The 16,773-nt window shown below is 35.7% G+C and overlaps 1 long non-coding RNA gene across 1 annotated transcript; it reads left to right on the forward strand.

Annotated features, from left to right (window-relative positions):
* On the forward strand, positions 6,745–8,277 carry LOC109710044. The gene is made up of 3 exons (XR_002216269.1): positions 6,745–7,065; positions 7,419–7,463; positions 7,661–8,277. It is a non-coding gene; the product is annotated as an uncharacterized LOC109710044 (long non-coding RNA).

The raw sequence follows: 16,773 nt of genomic DNA on the forward strand, positions 1-16,773 counted from the left end.
TATATATATATATATATATATATATATATATATATATATATATATATATATATAACTAGAATGGCAATTGCAAAATAATTGCAACCAGTGTGTGCACTGACTAATTTTTATTATTTTCTTCATTTGTTTGTTGAATACTTTATTTTTTCGATTGTTGTGATGATGTTTTTTTATTATTTCTGTTTAAAATTATTCTTTTACTACAAGTTATACAACTTATATATTCTAATCAATTTTATAAGTTGCTGCTTCACTTGATCTATTGCTTCTACTGTTTCTTCTACTGTATATCTGGGTTGCAAAAAGATATTGTGCTTTTGATTTGCTACTATTGATTTTTGTACTATTGCAATCGTATATTTTTTAGACAGTCGGTTAGTAATATTTTTTAGGGATAATTTTCTATATACCCCTCATATATTTGAAAATATCCAATTTACCGCTACTTTTTTTTTTCTTTCTAAAATACCCCTCATATGTTCCACCATTATTGCAAAATAACCCCGCAGTTATCTCCTGTTAAGTTAACTTGGGTTAAACGTAAGTTATGTAGTATCCTTAGTTTTTGGGTTGCCCGCGAGATTTCAGCATCTGAGGCTTGTCGATACATCTGGAGAGTGTCGGGACAAGTCGGAGTCGTTTTGACGCGAAATAGACGCAAAACGGACTCAATGCGACGCAAGAGCAGAGTTTTAATATTGGAATCTGCAAAGTGCGGGTTTTCAGTGTTGAGTACCGGTACCCCAGTGTAATTCCAATTAGACTGCTCTCGGGTTGCGCCAATTTGATGCTGGGTACCGGTACGGCATCGGGCTGGTACCGGTACCTTGTGTGCGAGCTTGCAGGTTGAGAGGCCATTTGAGTTGGTAGAGGATATGGTAGTCTTTATTGAGTTAGTGAGGGGTATTATGGTCATTATGTTGGATAAGATTGCCACCTAATCTTCCATATCCTTATCAACTTAATTAGCTGAGAGCTTCTCCTTTTCTCTCTAATTTGATCGTGTGCATGGTAGAGAGCGCGACTCGAGCTCGGGAGATTTTCGTCGTCATTTCGGAGGGCCGTTTGAGGGTGCGTGCGTCGTGGTAGCGCCATTGGAGGCCGGGCGAGCGCGTGTTTTCCTTTCCTTCTGACTTCTCACCGTCGTTGGATTAGCTTTTCAAGGTGGGTTGATGTTACCGAAAATTTCGGATTTCCTCCTAAGCCGCAATTGACAGTATGTATTATTGGGTTTTGTATATCATGTTCTATAGCTCGAATTCGTGGATTTGCATGTTCTTTAAATCTGAATTTGGAGCTTAGTTATTGGTTTAGATAAATTATATATGTTGGACTTGGATTTGATTTAGGAGAAATATTTAGATTCTATACTGTCATTTTCTTAAAACTACCAGATTTAGCTTTAGGAATTGTAGTTTGTTTGTATCGCCGCAGTTTGTATGCGGTGAATATCCAGAATAGTGTAGAATAAATTTACGCTCGTGCTGGGATGTCGAATGTATTTTTACAGTAGTGTCTAGACTGTTCCGGACTGTCGGGTGCCGTTGCGGTTGACGGTGGACCCGGATTGCTGTTTTTGCATCAGATTGTGCCGAGAGCATGTTTATTATAGTTGTTAGACCAGTTAGACCATTCTGTTTTGATTACAGCCTGTGAGAGCCTGATTGAGCTCGGCAGAGATACGCTTGCAATTTTGGTTGGGTAGCGCCTACGAGTGCCACTCTGAAGTCGGGCTTTGTGCTTTTGCGTTATTGTCGTTGTGTCCTGATTGGACTCGCTCTCCACTGACGACCCAGCGTGGAGGTAGTTAGTGTAGCTTCGACAGGCGGGACGGGTGTGTTCACAGTCCCTAATGAGATTGGGTCAGTCATTGCATTTTACTATCCTTGAGCATACTTCTGTAGACTTAGTGGGTGAGCCGTTGAGGTCGGTAGCGGCACCCACTGAGGACTACTTCTTTTTGCAGTAGTTCTCACACCCGGTTGTTGAACCCTTTTTGCAAAGCCTTCTTCTTCGGCTGCTGCTGTTGTGGATACTGATCGTGGAAAGAGAGTCGCGAGTTAAATCCCTTCCCGTTTTGCTGCTGATCTAGAGATATACCCGCTACAGGTAGTGTTGATTTTTTATGCTTATACATACTGATGTTATATCCTTGCTCGAGCGAGTGCTTTGTATCTGGAGACTATGTATGTATAAAGAACCTGATGTTATTTATATATGTTTTTCAGTTTAGCAACTCTCTACTACTAGTTGTAGTTTTGTACGATTATAGGTACAGATACAGCTATCGCTTCGTATACAGGAAAAATTTCTATGTATACGGCGAATTTGTCGGCATGCCCGGGGAAACGAGTAATTCGGGGCATGACAAGTTAAATATCTACCACAGTTAAAAAAAATTAAAATACCAATTTTGCCCTTAACTTAAGGGCAAATAAGAAATGTTGGTGACGGTAGAGGGGTATATTGGAAAATACCAAAAGTCAAAATACTTTTTGTACCCCTGACTTTAAGGGCAAATAAGAAAGACAGTGATAGTGGAAGGGTATATTTGAAAGGACAAAATAGTAATTTTACGAGATAACAGAATTAATTAACAGATTTTAACTCTAGGGGTATATTAGAAATAGGTTGGAACGTAGGAAGGATATTTTCAATATTAGCTTTCTAAGAGGAATAAATTGAAAAGTCGGAAACTTTTCAGGGGTATAAGCAATTGCCCCTATTTTTTAACCAACTTTTTCTATTAATGCTATTTCATTCTTTCCTTCATTTTTTACCAACTATTATTTTTTCTTTGAGCCAACTCTTGCAGATTTTTTTCGACTTCTGCAACTCTAAATTTCATTATATCTATAGCTGTTCCTGCTACTATTGCTTCAGCTGCTTCTATTTTTATTTGTTTGTTATTCAAAAATTTTTAATTCTTCTTATGTATTTACTATTTTGTCTTTTCTTAGCTTTTTTTATAAGATCTCAAATATTTCTTCAGGTTATCTATACATCAAATTTTTTTCTCTTATAGTTCTATTTTTTTTCATTTTGTTTGTTCTCTATGGTCGAAATATGATATATTATATTATAAATATAATAACGAAAATAATCAAATATTATAATTTAAAGAGAAGAAATAAAAAAATTTACAACAAAAGCTAAAGTTAAATATCGAATATTATCTACCGCCGCATCGCGTTGGTCACTATACTAGAAGACAATTAAATCTCATTCCAATCCCTTCTATTTTCACTTTCAATCCCACCACACTCTTAAAGAAGAAAATTATTTAATATTTAAAAAAGTTTAAACTTGCTAGATAAATATAAATCGGTTGACCAAAAGTTAATCCATTAGATATAGTTTATGATATTTTAAAGGCTTTATGTGTAAAACTTATAAATTTGTATGTCTATATATTAAAATCAGACAATATATTTTTATCTATACCAATAATCTTTTGAATTATTTGAGAAGTAGTTAATAGATTTTTTTTAAAAGATTTAAATATTTTCTCTATCAAATTAAATTTTATTTCAAAATATTTAGCGTAAAATACTGAGTTTGGTGTACGAGCTAAGGATGCATTGGGTGCAAGAACAAATACCCTTTTCTTTCCTAATCAGCTTCAAGTGAGAAGTTCCTCCGTCTTATAAAGTAGCCTACACCGAGTGCATCTGATGTTTGTGCACCTTCCATTTATCAATCCTACATTTTATATTACATTTTAATCTAAGCCATCTAGATAACTTTATAAATTTATATTTTTAATTTTTGATGATTGAATCAAAGAATATAATAGAATAAAGAGTTCATAGACAAGGAGTATACTTGGTATATGAATACACCTGGTGTAGGCTTAATTTTTTTTTATTTGAGATATTAAGCCTAGAATTTTAAAATTTTGTCCCCATCATAGTTTGCTAATTAATTTCATATCTTATTCTACTGGACATCCGTAATAGTGTAGTTAAAATTCAAAATATGCAAGCTTAGAAAAGGATATACAAGATTCACCCGAATTGGATCGGAATGTTCCATTTTGGAGCCATTTGGTTGCATATAGTTGCAACTACACTGCAGTTGTAACTGCATGTAAATACAAATTCGGTGTTTGATTTGATATATTTAACTCCAACTGTTGTAGTAGGAACTGCAGAAGGAGGTCCAACTGCAACAGTTCGAGCTACGCCCAAATTGGCCACAGTTCCAACTACAGCAATTGGAGAGAATAACTTTAAATAAAAGGTATACTTACCTTCTCAATATTTTTTAAACAAAAATTATTTTTCTTCTTTACGTTGGAGGTAATCTCACCATCATATATATCAAATGATAAAATTTTAAAAATTATTTCTCAACTGTATACAAACAAATAAATTATTTATACTTGCAGCGTTTTCTACTACATCCAACCAAACAGAATTAATATAGTTGTAACTGTTGTATTTACAACTGTATGCATCTCTAACTATACTGTATTTATAATTACATCTAACCAAACGGCCCCTTTATTTCGTAAGGTCGGTGATTCGACTACAAATTTAGAACTGGTTATCAATTCGAGCGATCACAAACTTACCATGCATGCATGTTATATTTCGACTATCCTGGCTTTAACTCATTTACATCCCAGGCACCATGTGGGAGACAGTCAGGACTTCCAATGCGATCGGCGACCTCGACTTCGCATCCAAATAACCCACCACCACTATCGTGCGCTTGGAGATAAGGGCATCCAAACATGTCCTTCCCCAAATTCATAAATATTATATTGGAAAATTTGTTTTTATTGTGTCTACAAGAAAATAATGGTACAAAAATGATCACCACTTCTCTTTCCCCCTCCATGAATTGTTGAACACATGGAGTGGGGAGTAATCATTTAGGATTAATAATTCATTAATTCACAACTGCATTATTAGAAAAGTGATGTGTTTTGATCGGTTCTGATGAGCCCTTCCAATTCAATTCTTGGACAAAGTAATTGAACAAACTAATCAGCTTAGTGATATAATATAGAACGCTACGAGCCCAGAGTTCAAACTCCTGGTCAATTGAAAAAAAAAAAAAAATTTCTTAATAATGTAAAAACTTGATTTAGATACTTGATTTCATCTCATCGTCCACCTGAGGTTTATATTTTGTTGCTAATGGCTAAATCGAAGGATATAAGTGCCCAACTGTATCAACCATACCAAATCGTACCAACAAAATAAAATATCAATATGACACAATCCTTATGCCAATAGCACAGCTCAAAACTCTCTATTTTTTAAATTAGTAAGGAAATTTCTCAATAAAGTTTAAAAAATTTTCTAAGAATACAAAATAAACAGTTAGAATTTTATTGCTAAAAAAAAATAATTCTTTCATGTCATTATATTGTCGATACATATGTATCTTTTATAACTGGCACGTATCGGCACAATCCGACACACTGTACCGACAAGTTACCGGCACGATCCTATGCTACGGCATTTAAATTTTTAGATAGGACCCACTTTCGAACTGGTGGGGCCTATATTTCAAGTAAGCTTTCATCGAGAAAGGCCGGACCATCCGAGAAGCTTCACGTTTTATCCGATCATCTCTCCCAACATCACAAAGTGGAACTCATCTGGAGCTTTCCACATAATTGTATGTTATGTTATTAACAGAGTTAATTTTGATATCGATAAATAAAGTTTACTGATGAAGTTGATCAAATTCAATGCCATTTTCCTTGACGAAGATGTGCATTGAAATAATGTATGTCGACTAACCTTTTAATGATGAGTGGATAATTGCACCTCAATCATTTTAAGTAGTAAATGTCACCAAACCTCATTATTTGATCGTCCACATTAACATTTGCAGATTAATAAATTAGCATGCACAATTTGAACTAATATTTCATTTGAACAATGAAACGAATACCTTAGTATCTAAAATAATAATAATATAATATAGAATGAAATGATAGATTAACTGTACTCCTTACATTCAAAGTGTATGATTCCCAACAAAAATAAAAACTTGAAAATATATATATTTTTTGCTTTTTATATTTTTCTTTTCTTTATTTAAAAAAGTTATTCACCACTTAAGTGGAGTGGGTAACAAGTTTACCGATCCTAACAATAAGAAAAAGGATTAATTTAAAACAGGTCCCTATAAATATAGTGAATAGTAAATATATTTTTACAAAGTTCAACTTAATTTCATATGTTGTCCCTACAAAAGTCCTGATGTTTTCAAATATATCACTGCTGTTAGAATCCGTTATAAAAGTTTAGTTAACCATAGATTAAATACTTAATCTTGGTTAATTTTTGATAATTTTACCCTTCTTATATTATACTATTATGGCTTTTGAAGGGATATATATTTGTGTTAACAAAATTGAAAATATAAACGGTTCTCTAACGGTAACAAGCCAGAGAGATATATTAGAAAATATGAGAACCCTAAGAAAAAATTCCTCCTTGATGTTGCATATCAGAATATATAAATTAGTCAAAAAAATAGCAACAATACCAAACATCTATATATCCTCTATTAATCCCCTTATTAGACATCCACGTGTCATCTTTTGCTTAATCCCTTCTCAAAATTTTGTACACGTGGCCCTCTAATGGGTCCCACCTGCAGTGTTTCATGCACACATGGGCTGGATCCTTCACAGGTTATTCACATTAACCCATTGTGGGTTCCAGCTGTAGGTGACTTTATGTGAACCCTACTCATTTCATTGGACCGATTCTTCATTCTTCCTTTATTTACTTATATTGATTTTTTTTTTTCTAAAATAACGTTTCTTCTCCCTCTAATCTCTGCTAACCACACCGCTTCGACCCTTTCTTGATTTCGATCCCTGCTACCCCCGCCGGATCCGCCGCTTCGATCCCTGCTACCCCCGTCATTTCGATCTTGTCGGTTGCTCCCTTAATGCCTGAAAAATGAGTTTGGTTCATTCTCGCTCCTTCTTTCGTCGCCTCCGTTTTGTTTTCCTGTTGCTTTGATCCCCTCTATCAGCACCTCTGCTGCTTCGATCCCGGCGATTGGTCCCCTCTGCTGATAAAAATATAGGTTCGGTTCACATTTCCCCTTTCCCTGTTGCTTACGAAGAGTTGTTGCGCCTCAATTTTGTTTCCCTGTTGATTACGAAGAGTTGATTCATGCCGTTCCCATTACATGTTGGAGCCTATATAATGAACAATCTATCATCCCCCACCTCCCATGCTGCCACTGTCATCTATTCCTATAAGAGGACTCGGCATCGCTGGCTACATGCACCTGTGGATCTGATTCATCTGCTTCCACTGATTTTTTTTTTCATTTGAGCCCTATTCTTTTATTCATTTTATATTATTGCTAATTTTTTTTCCTACTTTGTGCATCGACACTTCTAACATTTTTTTTTTTCTTTTTTCTCTTTGCAGTTTGTTTTGTTTTATTGCCGCTTGGGATCGTTCAGTTTTAAAACGGTATGCTCTCTTTAACAGATCTCTTTTGCAACAACATAAGTAGCGACTAATCTTTATAATTAAGTATGAAAAGAACTGATTTAGGGTGAGTTTTTATTACTTGGTAACCAATATACAACTACCATATCTCAGACCTGTGATTAATTTGAAACAAGTTAAAATTAGTCAATTAACTTCCGATCCAAAACTATGTTCAGGTAAATAAGTATGAAAACGCATCTGGTTGAGTTTGAACTCGGTCAAGCTGGCTATAAATCAAAATTTTTAACTAAGTGAAGAAGCTCTGTTCTAAAAACTAAACTGCAATTAACGAGAGAGGTTGCCCGACGTAGTTGATGAGCATTTTGAACTTGCTCCTGCCCTGAGAGGCGAGCTCCAAATGCATCTCCATAGTCATGACGTCTGCGTTCTGTCATAGCTTTCCGATCGACAAGGTGCACTGCTCCTCGAGCTCCCTGACTATCGTCGCTGCCCTCACCCACCACCCCAGCTATGCATGCGGTGCCACACCACCACCTCTGCCACTGCACACCGGGGGAAAAAAGAGAGAAAATTATATACTATATACTTGAAATGGTTGTTGTTCTTATTATTATGGTGTAACTTTTGTTTTGCGAGGAATGAAAAAAATGGCATGCTACTTGTAAGGTACCGGACTTCTAAAACTATTAAGTTACGGTTTACATTCGATTGGAGAGCCATTTGAATGGTCCCGGTGAAGTTTGATGAGGTTCGGGAGCTATCGGGTGTTTCGGTGCGCGTAGGCGCTAAAACGGACCCGAAAGGCTAACTTGGGCCGTGAGCTAAATCCGGAATTAGCGAGGTTGGAAAGATGATGAAAACATGTTTGAAAACATGTTTGGAGAGTCTCGGTTCGATTTGAGACGAATCGGAGGTCAAACGAACGAAAACGGGCGAAAACGGAGCGAAAACGGACGAAGCTGAAAATTGGCTAAGTCTGGGCTGGAGGTCTCTCTGGGACCGGTCCCAGGTAGAGAGACCGGTCTCTGAGAGACCGGTCCCTCATGTAGAGACCGGTCCCCGAACCCCGAAAATGCCCAGTTCGGGCTGTTGCAAGAGAAGCTTTGTTGAGGGGTTTTTATGCAATTGTTGCATGGGTTAAGTGTATAGAGAGGAGTAGAACACCTCTCTCTCTCTTTCCCTCACCGTTTCACCACCTCTCTCTCTCTCTAAACGAAATAGAAGAAAAGAAGAAGAAGAAGAAGAAGAAGAAGAAGAAGAAGAAGAAGAAGAAGAGGATGAGCTTTCCATCTTCTTCATTCCTTCCTTGTGCTTGGAGAGGCTTTAGGAGGTAAGCTTCTTTGAAGCTCTTTAATGGTGATTTCTTAGGGTTTGGTTAATACACTCTAAGAATGGTTTAGATAGAATCCTAGCATGCTTATGAGTAGATTAATGCATGAATCTAGGGATTTATTTGGGGTATTTTGCCGTAGTCGCAAACTAGGGCTCAAAAATGGGATTTTTGTAAATAGATGGGTTTGATCTCATTTAACCCTCTGTTAACCTAATTGGGGGTATAACGAACGCGTTGGTGCGCTCGGTTCGACAATCCGACGAGCGTACGTGAAGTTATTAACGAAACAGTCCGTTTTGGTACAGATAGCCGCAGCACGCGAGATAAGCCTCCAAAAATCATGAAAGCGGATCGGGAGCATCGTGGTGTCGTGGAATAAACTCCAGAATAGACGGATCGCGGATTGGTGGCCGTTCGGGTGGTCGCGCAAGAGTTCGAGCCGAACCGGGTCACGGGTGCCGCGGGAGGCCGATTGCAAGTGTCGACGAGCAATCGGAACGCGAGTTAAGGTGGGTTGTGTTTACCGAAGCGACTAGGTCGCCCTTTATGTCTAAGATGATTAAGAATCCACGTTGATGCATATGAATGTAAATGAGGCATATAGATGATGCATATAAATGTAAATAATGCATGTTAATAATATGATGCAAATGCTAAGTAGATCCATGTAAAATGATATGATATAGAATACATGCTAGTGATAATGCAAGTGATATGTATGTGTGCATTGGAATGTATGCTAGGTGCATGTAACATCATGTGAGCATGTTAGATAAGATGCATGTGCATATGGACTCGATATGACAAATAGGATATCAAGTAGATCGAGTGGCATTAACCTAGTGTTAATAAACATAGGTCGAACATAGATGACATTGAACCTAGTGTTGTTGAACCTAGGATAAATAACGAGTGGCATCTAACCTAGTGTTAAAGAACATAGGTTGAGTATGAACCTAGAGTCGGGATCTAGGTGTGTGGCATCTAACCTAGTGTTAAAGAACATAGGTTGAGAACTGAACCTAGAGTTAAGGTAAACCTAGGTTGTGAAATTGAGGCATTAGACCTAGAGTCAGTTGGACCTAGGGTGGAAAGTGCATTGGACCTAGATAGGTCAATAGTATAGGGTTGGATATGGACCCTTGACTTGTGAAGTCGATTCCGGAATCCCAGTACTTGTGAACTCAATAGTTCTTGGACCGCGGGTGTATGCGGCGATGTTCCTCTCCCACCGGAAAGAACTTTGAGGATTATGACTAAGCAAGAACAAAGAGCGCTAGGGTGGATGCGGTATATTCCTCTCCCTATCGGGGATCTCGGCTATGGGTGTACGCGGCTATGTTTCCTCTCCCACTGGCGGATCCCTGACCACGGTGCACGGACCTTCGGGCGGACCGTTGGGCGATGTGGTTCTTGGCTTGCAGGCTGAGGTGCATGCGACAGGATCCTTCACCTCGAGCCGGGCAGAGCGCGGATTATCCGCTGTTGATTGACTCGAGGCCGAGTCGGGTGGCTAGCTGGAATAAGGTAGATAGAACCTTGAGGGCTAGTGGTAAATGTGATAACCTAAGGTAGTGGAAACCTTAGAGTTGGATGACATGAGCTAAGATTAGCGAGATTGATTGTAGAATCAATAATTCTACTAGTTGTTGCATATATTCCTGTTGCATATAGCATGACATCATTGCAGTTGTGAGGCAAAGCAAGGTAAAGTTAGTTGCATGTTTATGATATACATATCTATCTGTTTATTGGACTAACTTGTATTTGCCTCCCTTGGACCTGTTGGTCGAGCTCCTCCCTTGGGTGGCCGTACCCACTGGGAACCATGGAGTTGGTTCTCACCCCACGTTGTTTTGGGGTTTTACAGGTTCGCACGTGAGCGGCGCGGCGGCGCGAGGCAAGGGCGTAGCTCCATAGATAGCGCCCTACCCCCAGAGACCAGAGCTAGCAGTACCCCGTCGGCGTAGCTTAGGGGTATAGAAAATGAAAGGAATAAAATGTATTAAACTTGTAATAGCTTAGATTGTATTTGGAAGTTGAATGTAATATATAAAGTGTGATGTAAGTAAATGAATCTAATGTGAATGTTGTAATAATATAGGATGTGTTTATGTTGATTGATACCTTCCTGATGCAATTCTGTTTGCTGAGTACTGTTCCTGGTTGGAACCATTGTAATGTACATTGTTTGGATTGCGACGCCTAGAACGTACAGGGGAGACTCTGTCCGCGTACAGGGGAAACCCCGGTCCGTTCGGCGGTCTGTCGGCGTGCCCGAACCGGACCAAATTGGGAGCGGTCTCGGGGCGTGACACTACTCTTCCTATTACTTTTTACTTCCAAATTTTTTGTGAGCTCATTATTATTTTTGATATTTGGGAGATTTTCAAAATGTTATGCTACAAAGAAAAGATTTTGCTACAACAATATCTGTCTGCCGCATCGCGCGGGTTATTATACTATAAAACTATGAATCCTCATATCTTTCAAGCTGACATGGTCCAACCTCCTTAATTTGGGGGTGGGTCCCATCAATTTTTTATTTTTTAAAATTAATTGAATTTTCTCTTTTATTTTTTTTCTTTCCTATGGATAGATTATCATTTCTCTAATTTGGGAATATAGCCCCATTACCCTTAAATTAAAAGTGCGGGTCCCACCAATTTTTTTTATTTTTCTAAAATTAATTAGATGTTGAAAGGTTGGATAAAAATTTAAAAAGTTGGGAATATGAAAAGTCGTATATTTTAATAGAAGAAAATGAAAAGTCATTTTAGAATATAAAAGGTCAATTTAGAATTTATATAAAGGGTTGTACTCATACTCATTTTTGATGAATAAGAAATGATATATACTAAATACTATTTATTTTGTCTCAAGAAAATTGATCGCATCTGCCTATAACGATTAACTATATTTGAAAGGTTCTTTTTTTATTTGAATTTGATACTTTATTTGTTTACTCAGATTTTTCTACCATATAGTATATTTTAAATCGCCCATTATTCTAGAAACTTCAAATTGCGCTAGATCAAAGTTACGCAGCCGATCCGATTCAGAAATTTCCATCATCGAAAACGGCTCAGAAGCGATGGAGGCTCGTGCTCCTGAGAGCCACAGAGTCCTACTCCATATATATATATGTATATATGATCTATATACATATATCTATACTATATATATATATATGAAATATAAGGCTGAATACTATAATTAGTGAACGCTTCTTTTTTTTGTTGCCTACCAAAGTTTTTAACTGATGAAATGTAGGGTAGGATGATTTAGTCGGTTAAGAGGGGAGTGCTGGGTGAGTGGTCCCTACTGGTTATTATATTATTTAATCTTTAAATGGTTAGAAAATAATTGAAAAGTAGTGATCCAAAGGCTAAAAATCAGGCAACAAGAATTTTGCTACTAATAGTACCAGCCACATCTATAATATTTATATTATATTATATATTATTTATTTATAATAAATATATTTTCTGAAAGGTCAATAAATAGATAAGATAATAGTGAGACATATAAACTGTATTTTGGACACTATGGCAAATATCATGATCTGTTTGATCATCGTCATTTGCACAGCCTGATGCATGTTTGAGTTTGACAGTGATCTACTCGGTTTGTGGTAGCACCCGCCTGTATGTGCCATCCGGAGGTTGGGCTATAAGATATTATTATTTGCCATGGGACCAGCAGTTGCTGGTGGGTTTAGCAACCACAATTAGTGGTGTGCTGAAGGGCGGCATGATAGACCTGAGTGGTTGAGTCGATCATATGATTGGTAATTATTTAGTATTTTTATTTAGTCTCTAATAAACATGCAACGTAATTTACAATTTCAGCTGCTATGAGGCATGATAGTAGAGTTATTTTCGACAATTATTCTTTAGATTAGTATATGTTCTTTCATATTGCTCAGTTTTACTATTTTGCCTCTTATGGAACCTAGTGGTGGTAGATGTCAGTGCTGACGATTGTACCACCGGGGAACTATTGATTATGTATTTCATTACGCTTTTATTTAATATTTTATTTCGAACTTTCAGAACCACGACTTCGCATATAAGCGATGTGGATACTATTGCATTCCTACCCTTTGTATGTGTGTGTAGTTGGCCTATTAGTAGAAGCCTGTATAGTATTTTGATACTTGGAGTTGAGTGGAGGCGGTCAAAATGTTGCTCCATTTGAAGATTGGTGTGGTAATGATGTAAATCGTTATAGTGTGCTTAGCATATAGTTTTATTTTTCTCTAAACCTATTATTGTTTAGTTTAGTAATTTGTTGAACGATTTTTGACGGCTTTCGTATGTATAAGGTGTATTATTGTGAATTGCGGCGGGCTGTTGACGTAACCGGGTTTCGCTGTAATCCGGGATTGATAATTTGATTTTTAGAAAGTTTTTATTTAATACGTTTAATGGTATGGATCATCATTGGGCTGCTAGGTCATCGAAAACGGATTTATAGTTACGGCGACATCGTACCAAGAGTATAGTAGCCGGACTCTATTATATATATAGTATAGGCAGGCTGTGGTACTCTCAGGAGCCGGGGCTCTTGTGCTCCTGAGTGTTTTCCGTGATGTGAGTTTCGATATTGACGATCGGCTACATTAGACTTGATCTAGCGTCTATTTGAAAGTTTCTAGAAAATAATTTTGCAATTTTTCGATATTCATTTTACTACAATCGAAAGGATTCAAAATGCAATATTTTTAAACGGACTTGAAAATAAATCAGTAACATGGTGATAAACAATAAAATTTTCGATCAGGAATATTAATTTGTTGTAGATGTATATATAATATAATTTTGTGATCAAAATTTCATCTGATTTGTACTCTAGCTTCGTTAAACTTGGGAAAACACAGATATAAACATTTTAAAATTATGGATTTTGAATCCTTTCGATCACTAGCGTAAATGATAATCAAAAAATCCAAAAATTATCAAGATCTAACGGAGCGTTAGTCGATTAAGAAAAATTCCATCATCGAAAACGCTCTCTGTGCCTCTAGAGCACAGCAGCCTGCTCTGGATATTTAATTTTAACGGGCACTGACAATAAATCCTATAAAGTTGTGATATAGCACTAAATTTTTGATTAGAAACATATTAATCTTGTTGTCGATAGTATAAAAGATTTTGTAATCAAATTTATCTGATTTGATACTCTACTGTTAATTGAAACAAGCAGATATCACCATTAAAAATTTTATTGGATTTATGAATCTTTTCTCACTTGCGTAAATGATATCAAAATCACAAAATTACAAGCTTAACGGAGCGATGGTCGATCGAAAATTTCCTTATCGAAACGGTCAGGCAGCACGAGCCTCTAGCTCGTGAGGCCACGCAGCCTCAAAGCGATAATCACTATTAAATATGGATTTAATCCTTTCCGTCATAGGTAGATGATATCAAAATCGAAAAATATCCAAGCTTAAGGAGCGCGAATCGTCGATTTGAAATTTCATCATTTGAAAACGGCTGAAGAGACGGAGGCTCCGTTGCTCCTAGAGACAGGCGAGCTGCTTATAAGTGTTTTGTGAATTTTTTGTATTATTTATCTAAGTGATCGAAAGGATTCAAAAATTCAAATTTTTATAGTTGTACTTGCCGTTCTACAAGTTTAACGGTGTAGAGATTCAGAAATCAGATGAATTTTGATACAAAATTACTTTGATAACTAATTACAACAGATTATATTTTCTGATCGAAATGTTAGTGCACTATATCACCTTTTTTAGGATTTTTATTTACGTTTAATAATTATTTGTTTTGAATTTTTTCGATTGCCTAGGTAACATGCCTATTGAAAATCGTAAAATATTTTCTCGAAACTTCATAACGCTAGATCAAGATCTACGGAGACGATCTCGATTCGAAATTCATCATCGAAACAGGCTCAGGGCATGGAGGCTCCATCCTTCCTGAGAGACAAGCATGGAGGCCTCGTGGCTCTGAGGCACCGCTATGAGTTCAGCTAGAATTCTATCGGATAGCGAAATGGAGTTCCGGTTGACACCATTGTTTTCGATGATAGGAGCCTCAATAATCGACGATCGACACCATTGAAATATTATGCCATTTTGAAATTGTTGTAGAAATCTATTTCATATTCTTTTCGGGCTCATTTACCTAATATGAGGCGTTTCAAATTTGAATTTTAAAGGTCGATATGAGGTGTTTCTCGTTTACGCGCCGTAAGAAATATCCAAATAATTGAATTTTGTTTAGAAATTTTTAACTATTTGAAAACAGATATTACTCTTGATCTTTGATTCAAGACTCCTATCTTTATTTTTTAAGAATTTTTATTTTTTAGCCGGTCATTTTTGTTTCCACTCGATGGATATGGGCGAAATATCGGAAATATGTGAATTTGATTTCTAACATTCAAGTAGTATAGATCATGTTCAATACGGTGAGATCGTTTGATTTGGAAGCGTCAACCATCGAAAACAATATGGGTGGCACGAGAGTCGTTTGCTTTAGATAGTATTCTGACTCAACTCTTATATATAATATATATATATTATTATATTAATAGAGTGAGCAATCATGACTATTGGAAACAAGTAGTTGAGTGCTTTCGATTTTTAGGCTTTGGAAAAGATTCTACGCTGGAATGATGCGTCTCTTAGAGAGATCGGTGGCGTATTCCTAGGGTTGAGTGTCTATTTTGTTAATAATATTAATCAATGTTTAGAATGATCAATGGAGTTTGATCTAAGGGCTATAAAAAATCGAAAAATCACCAACTACTGTATCTTTCATAGATAGTAGTTAATATATATATATATATATATGTTATCAAACTTTTATTATTTAATTTCTTTTGATGTAAATACATATAAAGCCCATGAAAATGCATTTATTGATATACAAGTTTCAATTTAGATTAAATATAAGTCGGTCAACCTCATAATTTATTTTTATATAATTTTTTCTAATAGTTTAACTTGTTCATCTGAACTAATTTGCGTTCCGGCTTCGTTTGTATCTTTTAACAAGTTATTCATGTTCAAATCCTAAAACATGATTCCCGCTATTGCAAATGCACCTATTTGTAGTCATAGCTGTTTATTTAAAATTTTTTATTTTTAATTTTAAATGGGAAATACGATGGATGGCAAAGTCAATCATTCTATAATCTGAGAGAAATTTTAATTTTCACTAGAAATAATAGGAAAATTATAGCTTGTTCATTGAAAATAATTTGACAAAAAGTCAAAGCAAAAGCTTTTTAAAAAGGACATTCGAAACTATCTAGCATTTTTAAGATTTTATTTTAATTAGGACTAGATTTTCAATCCTATTGTGGCCCTCAAGTGTGATTACTATTCTATGTCTAGGTTATAGGTTGACAATTCATAAACTAGTGTATGTGCCCGCGCGTGCCGGGATGTAGTATATTATTATTTTAAATTTTAATTTAATTTTAGATCCTTATTTTTTTTATAAGTTATTTTGTAGAGATGTATAAACAATTGGGACTATAAAAGTATTTAGTAATTTAAAGTTATATGAAAAGTATTGAAAGATTTTTCTTTAATCTTTATTTTACATTTGAAACATCTAAGGTTATCAAACCGCTTTATTTTGACAATTTTATAGATATTTAATATAGTAGGGAGGGTAGATTTATTTAGTAATAATGAGAAAATATATTTAGCAACAAATCAAATATCATTATTGCTGCTATGTATGGATATTAGGTTGCCATAATATGAATTATTTTCAAAAATTCTAACACCCAATATAAATAAATTTCATCAAATTGCTTCAAACATCAAATCATATTTATACAATAAGGATTATAATGTAACAAATCAAATAATTATATAATGGAATCATGTGAATGCGACAATTAAACATAAAATTTATATAATAACCAAGATACTAAAATAAATATATAAAAAAAAAATATAAATTACTATAAAAACTCTTAAATTGGATAATCGTAATCCGTATTTAATAT

This window comes from Ananas comosus, linkage group 5 (assembly GCF_001540865.1).
Source record: "Ananas comosus cultivar F153 linkage group 5, ASM154086v1, whole genome shotgun sequence".
NCBI lineage: Eukaryota > Viridiplantae > Streptophyta > Magnoliopsida > Poales > Bromeliaceae > Ananas > Ananas comosus.